Source organism: Schistocerca gregaria, chromosome 2, assembly GCF_023897955.1.
Source record: "Schistocerca gregaria isolate iqSchGreg1 chromosome 2, iqSchGreg1.2, whole genome shotgun sequence".
Classification (NCBI taxonomy): Eukaryota; Metazoa; Arthropoda; class Insecta; order Orthoptera; family Acrididae; genus Schistocerca; species Schistocerca gregaria.
Window position 1 is genome coordinate 607,624,649 of NC_064921.1, and position 11,536 is coordinate 607,636,184.

The following is an 11,536-nucleotide window of genomic DNA, read 5'->3' on the forward strand; positions in this document are numbered from 1 at the left end:
GAAAGTAGCATATGTGAAATCAGACAGCCTGCACCGCGGATACGCGAAAGTTACAGTGGACAATATCCAATGGATCTACCACAACAGGAAAGAACGACGAGAGAAATGATCAGAAACAAAAGTGGTGAAGAATCGCGAATTTCATATGGAACTATGACGAAGTACGACAACGATCATTTGCTCACAGTCAGAAAATTTCAACACTTTCGAGAAGGAAACTCATTACATCCACGAAATTTTATTGATCATTTCCGAGTAGGATTATCAGAACACTCGACGCTAGCACACAAATTAGACTTTATATGTGCACACATGTCAGGAACAGTCGCAGAAACCATGCAGAATGTTGCAGCGACATGCCGATCGTACGAAGATTTCAGAGAGAAGTTTCTCTCACGATATTGGTCCAGCGAAGCACAGAACAGAGTGAAGTACTATTACAGAACCCATATTTTGAAAATTCAGGAGAGAAGAGTCCTGTGAAATTTTTCGAAGTAATGGCAAACAAAAATCAATGCTTAGATGTACCATACAGTGACGGAGAGTTGATTAAATTATGCGCGATGAAGTTACCATTGAAATACCAGCAATCATTAGTAGGTCGCGGAGACAATAACGTCGAAGCATTTAAAGGTATTCTAAGGGAACTAGAGTTCATATTTTCGGAAGATGACGCAAGAAAAAGACGAAGCGCACGTGAAAACGAAAGCAAAAAGCAGTGGAATCCACAAGACACAGTACGAAGAAACAATAATTACGAACCACGTGATAACTTCGCACCAAGAAACGACAATAGATTTCAACAAAGAATCGGTATTGGATTTAGAAGAGAATATGGCAATAACTATAATTCACCCAGGAACGGCAACAACTATTACAGAGGGAATAACGACAACTGGAACGGGTACTGGAGAATAAATAGACCGACAAATTATCAACAAAGAAACCACTATCAACAAGCTGAACAAGAAAAGCGAATACAGATAGAAAACGTGAAGGTAAGACCACCAAAGCCCGATAAACGTTCGAATTGACAGCTAAGCGCCCATGCCAAAGAGAATGACGCACCGACCCAGGACAATTGCAGCACCTTGAACACAGAAGTAAAAATCTTATCACGAGAAAAGAAGAAGGAAGAAATAAATCCGCAGGGACCAGATGAAAACGAAGACAAGAAAATAACAATATCGTGTTGGGACGAAATTAATTGGGAGGATACTGACGAGAGAGATGAATTACCAGAGGTATGCACAACAAATGTAGGAGGAAAGGACGAAGCAATGAGTATTGCAGAGGTATTTGAGATGGAAACCAGGGAAAGCGAATTCAATGAGGATAATGCGCAGTCGGCAGAAGTTGAAAATAAGTTACAGGTGGGCACACAACCCAACGTATATAATGAAGGAAGTTATGAAGCGATAATTAGAGCATTTAGATGCGATTATGTGGAAGTAGCGACGAAGAAGGAGAAGATAGACGAGGATGAGGTAAAAGTAGAGGATGGAGAAGAAAGCGTAAATGAAGGAAGAAATAGAGAATAGGACATAAAAAGAGAGAGAAGTAGCAGTCGAAGCTTATCCTACAGAAAGTTCGAATTCACAAGGGAAATTCCTAAAAAGACTCATGTATGATTCAGTGGAGGATTCGTTGATGCAAGAAGAAGAAGAACAGAACCAATCCTTTCAAATTCAACCAATTGTGAAGGTCATGGTAAAACATATCCCAGTCAATATTGTAATTGATAGTGGAAGTGAACTGACTGCCATCTCAGAAAATTTATTCATGCAGTGTACTGCTAATGAGGTATTGCCAGTTCTGAAAACACGTAAGATTAAAGTAAGAGGTCCTATTAGAAACAATGCTGCGGAAGTTACGAGACAAACAAGGTTAACTCTTTCGTACCAAGGTCAAAAGATCGAAGCCAACTTCGTGATTATACCTAAACTAACTGTAGATTTGATTATAGGTGCAGATTTTTTAAATGAGAGATGAGAGATAATAGATATGGGGAAAGGTAGCGTAACATTCGGGAATGTCACACTTCTCTTTGAGCAAAAGCTAAAATTAGAAGAAATTATAAACAAACAATTAAGAATGATGTGAGATAAAGAGGATGAACAATTAGAATGATATGCACAAAAGAGGGAATCGCCTCAACTCATGTTAGAAGTCCATAAAGAAATCGACGAAAAACTGAAAGAAGTTCAAGGAATTTCGGAACACAGTAAAAGAGAATTAGAGGGTATTTTACGAGATAAAGCAGAGGTACATTTACCTAAGACTGGCAGTATTAAACACTTTCAGTACAAGTTTGAAGATTAATTTTATTACTCGTAAATAATCAGCACAATATTGCAATATTATGTTGCAGATAAGATCGTCAGAAGAAAAAAGAATGTAGAGAGAGGAAGGTGGGAAAAAGAAAGTAGTTTCAATAATAACACTAATAGTACCACAGATTAATGTGAAGTGATATACCGTAGATAGTCTAACAGCATGAAATACTAAAATGCTATACACCATGAGACTACACAAAAAATAAAAAAAACGAATTTGAGGATTCTTGAGTAGACGTTAAGACTCCCAATATCTTAGAATTGTAACATGGAAAGGGCGCCGAAATTTGTAAAGCTTTTTAGGAAGGCACAAAATAATGTACGTACTCGATATATGTTAGATGATTGTAAGTAAAACTTTTTGTAAGAACCATTGTAAAAACTCCAGCAAGGAAGAGATGCAACGACCCACAAGTTGAAGCACGAGATGTATCAAGAAAGAAAAGGACGTAATTAGCAAGACACGATTCCTACATAGCAGGAGCGTCGAGAGAAGGGAAAGGACAGCGAAACCAACAGAAGGCCCTTGTAGCGAAAGTGGGCAATAAATTTGCCTGCTAGGTGGAACCCTGCTGGGATGGACAGTGACAGAGCCCTGCAGAGACGCGCTGAACGTCAGAAGGGGCTGGTTGCACGGACAGACCAGCGAACACCGGACTTTCACCGCTCGTAAACCACTGGACGGCCCCGACGCAGCGGAGCGAGCAAAAAAACGGCCCGACGAGAAGACCGCTTGGGCAAGCCACCGCTGGCAAAAAATATGTGTAAAAGTCACACTACTGCTATTAAACAGCACGCTGATGCACAAAACTGAAGAAGAATTTCCACAAATTAAAAATGACACGCCTAAACAATTTATCAAACTGTTACTAGGAGGAGAACTTCAAAGCGACTAGTTATCAATAAATATTTCCATATCCTGCCCAGAGAGGAACCAAGAGGCAAGTAAGAAGCAGAGAAAAAGCAGGAAGAACAGAAGTTGAAGATTCGCAAGATTGAGACCAAGAAAGAAGATGGGTGAAGAATAGACAACATACCTTCCCAAATCCCTATCCTATTATAAACTAATCGTTTGCGAAGTATTACAACGAAAAACGACCGCATTCAGCGACACATAACGATGACTTTCACGCATACAAAGCCAGTAAACCACGAGATTCTGCACTCACAGCTTCTTTCCATTATGGGACCTCCACAACAGCAGCACACACACTTGCAAAGCCAACAAGGAGCGATGAACGAAGCTGTACATCAAATACTTGCCAACACCCATCTCGCTCAAGTCCATCACCTTCGTGCAAAAACATTCGCCAACCTCATGCTTAAACATTGATAGGATTGTGTGAATGTGTGAAATCAAATTATGTGACGTTGGAATTGTGCAAAAGAAATGTGTGAGAAACTAAATAAGTTAAGTACACCAGACAGCTAATAAACTTCAAAATAACAATCATTGGCTATGGACTTAAGTAAAACATAGACTGTCGATAAAAATAAGTCATTAGTTCTGAAATGGACAGTATATAAAGTACAAGAGTTCTTGTTGGATGTATTCCCTTTTTTTAACTTTTGTACCATTTGTTAGCATAATATCTCAATACTTGTGTATGTATAATTGTTTGTCAAAGCAATTCTTGGAAATAATTCTTATTTGTTAGCGTAACAATGTTGAAATGAGTGTCAAGAAACAAAAACATTTTACTTGCACATGATATTTATAAAATGTGTTAGGAATAGATTTTACTTAATTACTACATATTTCTAAGCAAATCGATGTGAAAGACTCCTCACTTTCGATAACAAACTTCTTAAAAAACAAACTACACACTTAAATAAAGAAAGAAAATAGTTAAAAATTATTAATAGTATAAAAATATTCTTCTCTTGTCATTTTTAATTATAATGTGGAAGAATATAAAAATATAAATTAGTAATACCAACTAGCATAGAACAGAATAACATGGCTGAACAGTAGGCAACAAAATTTAGACACCGGAATAATTTTTGACTGACTTAGACAATGATTCAATCATTGCCTAAATTCAGTGCAAAAATTAAATTCGAAGGGTGGTGATATGAAAGGTGTCAGGCAAATCCAACACCTTCCATGAAAATCCTGACATGATAAGCAAATCCAGTAGTATGTCACATAGCTCCGAATAAATCGTGACATTAAATTAACCAAAGTAATACTTGTAACGAGTGAGCAAATGGAATACCACAGACTAACACAAGAAAGCCTAAATGCATGCTGTACCTTCCCACCATGGGGCAGACGCAGTTCTGAGGGGAGAAACGAGGACAGAAGCCGAGAGCAGAACTGTGTTAAGCTAGAAGGCCCTACAATAAGGGACGGACTGAACACCCACGTCACCAGCCTTCCTCTTAGACTATCACCCGCACGTTTTGCGTGAGACTTTTTCGCATCCCTGTTACGACAAGGACCACCCCCCAGCCCATGTTAAAAGGTAGAGCCCTCCAGAAAAACAGTATAGATCTTACGATAACACAAAAAGGGCCACTACCACCCACAAGTTTTAGCGTGAAACTTTTTCGCGTTTCAGGTACGCCAAGGACCAACCCCCCCCCCCCCCCCCCCCCCCACCACAGCCCATGTTAAAAGATAGAGCCCTCCAGAAGAACAGTATAGATCTTACGATAACGCTAAAAGGACCACACCAGCTGCAGGTTTTAGCGTGAGACTTTTAGCGTCTCTGTTACGTTGCAAACTTTAAAAACATTGCCCCACCACGAAAAGTATAACGTTTCTCATTGGATAGACAGAGTTTTTGTAGGCGGAGCTTAAGGTTAAAATGGAGACCCTGATTGGTCAGATGAAAACACAGCCAGATAGTTTTTTTAAACCAACTTCGGTAAATTGTAGTAAGGAGAAGTTAGGAGAGTTGCTTCCGGGATGGCGAAGTGAGCGGAGCTGTGCTGCCCGCCTCCTGCCCTGACGCTGCCTAAACACCGACAAGGTAATGAATGCACGCGATGCCGCATTTTTGAGCGCATAAGGCTTCACTCATAACTGCAGAAGTCTCATCTGTTACACCCCCGTTTTGCGTAATACTACTGTCGATCGTTAATTAAAACTCATGGTGTTCACATTTGCCACTTGAAGAACAGATCTGAAACGCGATGATTTTTCTTTTATATACACTCCTGGAAATTGAAATAAGAACACCGTGAATTCATTGTCCCAGGAAGGGGAAACTTTATTGACACATTCCTAGGGTCAGATACAACACATGATCACACCGACAGAACCACAGGCACATAGACACAGGCACAGAGCATGCACAATGTCGGCACTAGTACAGTGTATATCCACCTTTCGCAGCAATGCAGGCTGCTATTCTCCCATGGAGACGATCGTAGAGATACTGGGTGTAGTCCTGTGGAACGGCTTGCCATGCCATTTCCACCTGTCGCCTCAGTTGGACCAGCGTTCGTGCTGGACCTGCACACCGCGTGAGACGACGCTTCATCCAGTCCCAAACATGCTCAATGGGGGACAGACCCGGAGATCTTGCTGGCCAGGGTAGTTGGCTTACACCTTCTAGAGCACGTTGGGTGGCACGGGATACATGCGGACGTGCATTGTCCTGTTGGAACAGCAAGTTACCTTGCCGGTCTAGGAATGGTAGAACGATGGGTTCGATGACGGTTTGGATGTACTGTGCACTATTCAGTGTCCCCTCGACGATCACCAGAGGTGTACGGCCAGTGTAGGAGATCGCTCCCCACACCATGATGCCGGGTTTTGGCCCTGTGTGCCTCGGTCGTATGCAGTCCTGATTGTGGCGCTCACCCGCACGGCGCCAAACACGCATACGACCATCATTGGCACCAAGGCAGAAGCGACTCTCATCGCTGGAGACCACACGTCTCCATTCGTCCCTCCATTCACGCCTGTCGCGACACCACTGGAGGCGGGCTGCACGATGTTGGGGCGTGAGCGGAAGACGGTCAAACGGTGTGCGGGACAGTAGCCCAGCTTCATGGAGACGGTTGCGAATGGTCCTCGCCGATACCCCAGGAGCAACAGTGTCCCTAATTTGCTGGGAAGTGGCGGTGCGGTCCCCTACGGCACTGCGTAGGATCCTACGGTCTTGGCGTGCATCTGTGCGTCGCTGCGGTCCGGTCCCAGGTCGACGGGCACGTGCACCTTTCGCCGACCACTGGCGAGACCTCACTGTGGAGACCTCACGCCCCACGTGTTGAGCAAATCGGCGGTACGTCCACCCGGCCTCCCGCATGCCCACTATACGCCCTCGCTCAAAGTCCGTCAACTGCACATACGGTTCACGTCCACGCTGTCGCGGCATGCTACCAGTGTTAAAGGCTGCGATGGAGCTCCGTATGCCACGCAAACTGGCTGACACTGACGGCGGCGGTGCACAAATGCTGCGCAGCTAGCGCCATTCGACGGGCAACACCGAGGTTCCTGGTGTGTCCGCTGTGCCGTGCGTGTGATCATTGCTTGTACAGCCCTCTCGCAGTGTCCGGAGCAAGTATGGTGGGTCTGACACACCGGTGTCAATGTGTTCTTTTTTCCATTTCCAGGAGTGTAGTTATTGAGAAGCCACATCAGCCACTGTAATTTACAACAAGTTAAATAAGTAATTAAAGATAATTGAGGGTCACTGTAGACCATTTTCATAGTTTTCTCTTTTGTGAAACTTAAATTAAACCTAGATTATAGATGTGATATGGCATAGGTCATCCTTCGATCCACTGTAGAACTTGGAAACCGATTCAGGGAATATTCGTTCACATTTTTGTTGAACGCAGTTGGTTTTTACCATCCTGTATTAAAACATTTCCTTTTATCAATAGTGCAATTTATAAACGATGTATTGTGAGTAGAAAAAAACTTCCAATGGTAAATTGAACTGCTTTTTCGACGTTATTTTAACAGCTAACTAAAAATGGGAAAGCCTTGAACCCTTTCCACTAAATTTAGTTGGTATTAAGATTCTTTAACAGGGAGTGCAGTGGAGCTGACGCTGAGATCATTTAGTATTTGGTTATATCATCGCTAGTCTCACTGAACTCTTCTCAATTCTACATGTCATGTGTGGTCTGGCGTCTCCTTACCAGCAAGAGGTCCCAGGTTCAATGTAGTTAATTCCCTAAAAAACAGCTCAGAGCGTCGTTGCGCGAAAGTGGTAGGGAGACACGATATAGAACAAACAGACACCATCATGAATGTTTAGAAAATGCTTAAAAGATTTCAATATTGAAATACTGTTGTTGCTGCGGTCTTCAGTCCTGAGACTGGTTTGATGCAGCTCTCCATTCCACTCTATCCTGTGCAAGCCTCTTCATCTCCCAGTACCTACTGCAACCTACATCCTTCTGAATCTGCTTAGTGTATTCATCTCTTCGTCTCCCTCTACGATTTTTACCCTCCACGGTGCCCTCTAATACTAAATTGGTGATCCCTGATGCCTCAGAACATGTCCTACCAAGCGATCCCTTCTTCTTGTCAAGTTGTGCCACAAACTTCTCCCCAATCCTATTCAGTACCTCCTCATTAGTTATGTGGTCTACCCATCTAATCTTCAGCATTATTCTGTAGCACCACATTTCGAAAGCTTCTATTCTCTTCTTGTCCAAACTATTTATCGTCCATGTTTCACTTCCATACAAGGCTACACTCCATACGAATACTTTCAAAAATGACTTCCCGACACTTAAATCTATACTCGATGTTAACAAATTTCTCTTCTTCAGACGCGCTTTCCTTGCCATTGCCAGTCTACATTTTATATCCTCTCTACTTCGACCATCATCAGATATTTTGCTCCCCAAATAGCAAAACTCCTTTACTACTTTAAGTGTGTCATTTCCTAATCTAATTCCCTCAGCATCACCCGACTTAATTCGACTACATTCCATTATCGTTGTTTTGCTTTTGTTGATGTTCATCTTATATCCTCCTTTCAAAACAGTATGCATTCCATTCAACTGCTCTTCCAAGTCCTTTGCTGTCTCTGACAGAATTACAATGTCATCGGCGAACCTCAAAGTTTTTATTTCTTCTCCCTGGATTTTAATACCTACTCCAAATTTTTCTTTTGTTTCCTTTACTGCTTGCTCAATATACGGATTGAATAACATCGGGGAGAGGCTACAACCCTGCAGGCAGTATCTATCTTACCTCTAGTGAGATAAACCTCTACATCCTTACATTTGTCATCTAGCCATCCGTGCTTAGCCATTTTGCACTTCCTGTCGATCTCATTTTTGAGACATTTGTATTCCTTTTTGCCTGCTTCATTTACTGCATTTTTATATTTTCTCCTTTCATCAATTAAATTCAATATTTATTCTGTTCCCCAAGGATTTCTACTATCCCTCGTCTTTTTACCTACTTGATCCTCTGCTGCCTTCACTACTTCATCTCTCAAAGCTACCCATTCTTCTTCTACCGTATTTCTTTCCCCCATTAATGTCAATTGTTCCTTTATTCTCTCCCTGAAACTCTGTACAACCTCTTGTTGTTTCAGTTTATCCAGGTCCCATCTCCTTAAATTCCCACCTTTTTGCAGTTTCTTCAGTTTTAATCTACAGGTCATAGCCAATAGCCTGGTCAGAGTCCACATCTGCCCCTGAAAATGTCTTACAATTTAAAACCTGGTTCCTAAATCTCTGTCTTACCATTATATAATCTATCTGATACCTTTTAGTATCTCCAGGGTTCTTCCATGTATACAACCTTTTTCATGGTTCTTAAACCAAGTGTTAGCTATGATTAAGTTATGCTCTGTGCAAAATTCTACCAGGCGTCTTCCTCTTTCATTTCTCTCCCCCAATCCATATTCACCTACTACATTTCCTTCTTTCCCTTTTCCTACTACCGAATTCCAGTGACGCATGACTATTAAATTTTCATCACCCTTCACAATCTGAATAATTTCTTTTATTTCATCATACATTTCTTCAATTTCTTCGTCATCTGCAGAGCTAGTTGTCATATAAACTTGTACTACTGTAGTAGGTGTGGGCTTCGTATCTATCTTGGCCACAATAATGCGTTCACTATGCTGTTTGTAGTAGCTTACGCGCATTCCTATTTTCCTATTCATTATTAAACCTACTCCTGCATTACCCCTATTTGATTTTGTGTTTATAACCCTGTAGTCACCTGACCAGAAGTCTTGTTCCTCCTGCAACCGAACTTCACTAATTCCCACTACATCTAACTTTAACCTATCCATTTCCCTTTTTAAATTTTCTAACCTACCTGTCCGATTAAGTGATCTGACATTCCACGCTCCGATCCGTGGAATGCCAGTTTTCTTTCTCATTGAAATACTATGAACGGAAAGTAGGAAAAGATTGCTGGCCACACTTAAGGTGTTTGCGCGGGACATTAAACGTTTCAGGCTAGTATGCAAGCTCCCACGCGGAGCGGGTGGAAGGGTAGCCTATAAGGCAGGCGCCAATGTTATTGACTTGTGACACGCACCCACTTTTTCGTGCGAGTCGGTGTGAAGTTTGATTTTCAGGATAAAAAATTGCAACTAATCCAGAGTTTATCACAGGGATTTGAGTATCTCAATAGTTCTAGAGAAATGATACTCGTAAAATTAGAGAATCCGCTATATATTAGGAACTGAAAACTGTGCAAGTGTGAATATGTTAGTTAGGTGAAAAAGACACGAAAGCATGCCTCCAGAAGGATGATTTAGTGAAAGGAGCGAATATGTGCTGTAGTACCTTTGGAATTGATTTTAGTACGACGTAAGAGTTTAGGAAACATATAAACAAAAGATTATTATCCAATTGCCCAGTAAAAAAACAAAAAGGAAGAGAAATTTTACGGTTTAGAATATTCAGTCAGTAGCATATCTATTATAAGCGGTCCCATGGTGTAATGGTTAGCACTCTGGACTCTGAATCCAGCGATCCGAGTTCAAATCTCGGTGGGACCTGTATTTTTATTTCGAGTACTGTGTTTTAAAATTTCTAAAATATATTCATGCGTGTTACTTATTCCTTTAGGTGGGAAAAATCTTATTAAATACTCTTTAGTGCTCTCTATTAGAGTGAAAATTGTTAATTAACGTCGTATAGTATAGCAAAAATATGCAGCTGTCGGGGGTATGAAACGCCAAACTGTATTGAATCTTTGCTGCAGCTTCAGAGGAATAGCAGAACATCGCTCTTTAAACGAGACTTGGAGAGCTGCCCGCGCCTGCGTTCGTAAACACTTCTCGCCCGGCCAGCTCCGTTCTGATGCTTCCGAGAAAGCGAAATGGCGCTGTCACCAATCAGCCTGCATTCTATCTGCAATCTTTTTTTTTTTTTTTCGACACATTTCACTATTGTCTGCGTACACCACGACAGACGGTATACAGTCCGCCCCTTTGAAATAAAAAAGCCTATTTTTGTTGTACTCGTACTTCAAAAAATATTTGTTCAGTATTTTTTCTGATTTTGCTTATCTTTGGGTAGTTGTTCCATTAACATTTACGAGTGTGCAAAGTTGAAAGTGTAATGTGTACGCAAGCATTTTAAACAGAAATGAGAAAGTGATACATCTCGGAATCTTGTCATTGTGTTCATCTACATAAACTTATTTCTGCTGGAGAACGTAGGACATGGTTTCAATCGGATGTTAATAACGAAATGGTATAACGAAATAGCGGTCTTTATTGTTTGCTACAGTAATGTGCTTACTAACAACACGGATGGAGTCTGATTTCGTAAAGTCATTTTTATTAGCTTTATTTTCCCCTCCTTACAAGTATCAGTTTTTCAGCTGAGCGTCGTTTCTGCTCTGACAACAATGCTACCATGACAAACAATTGTGAGCATTTTTTGAGAAACCTAACACTTTCATAACGATCAATCTTCTGTTTTCCCGTTGGACACAACGAGGTGGCACAGTGTTCAGGGAACACTAGACAAGAATTCGGAAAGAGCTGGGTTCAAATATTCGTTCGGTGTTCTTGATTTATGTTAACGAACGCTTCCCTAAACCACTTCACTCAAGTAACGGAAAGGTTCCCTAAAAAAAGACAATCGGTGATCTCCTTCCCATGACAATCCAGTAATCCTACTCCTTCGTCTTTAATTATTCTTCGCAAAGCGACGTAAGACTCTGCCACTCAGTCCCTTCTTCTCTTTTATTCTAAGTGAGAGTAGTGTACGGAAGAAAGAAAATTCTGCTTTGAAAAATTATG

General features: G+C 41.4%; 1 non-coding gene across 1 annotated transcript; it reads left to right on the forward strand.

The window, feature by feature from the left end:
* The first annotated feature begins 10,210 nt into the window (after positions 1–10,210).
* On the forward strand, positions 10,211–10,282 carry Trnaq-cug (transfer RNA glutamine (anticodon CUG)). The gene has a single exon. It is a non-coding gene; the product is annotated as a tRNA-Gln (tRNA).
* Positions 10,283–11,536: the final 1,254 nt, after the last annotated feature.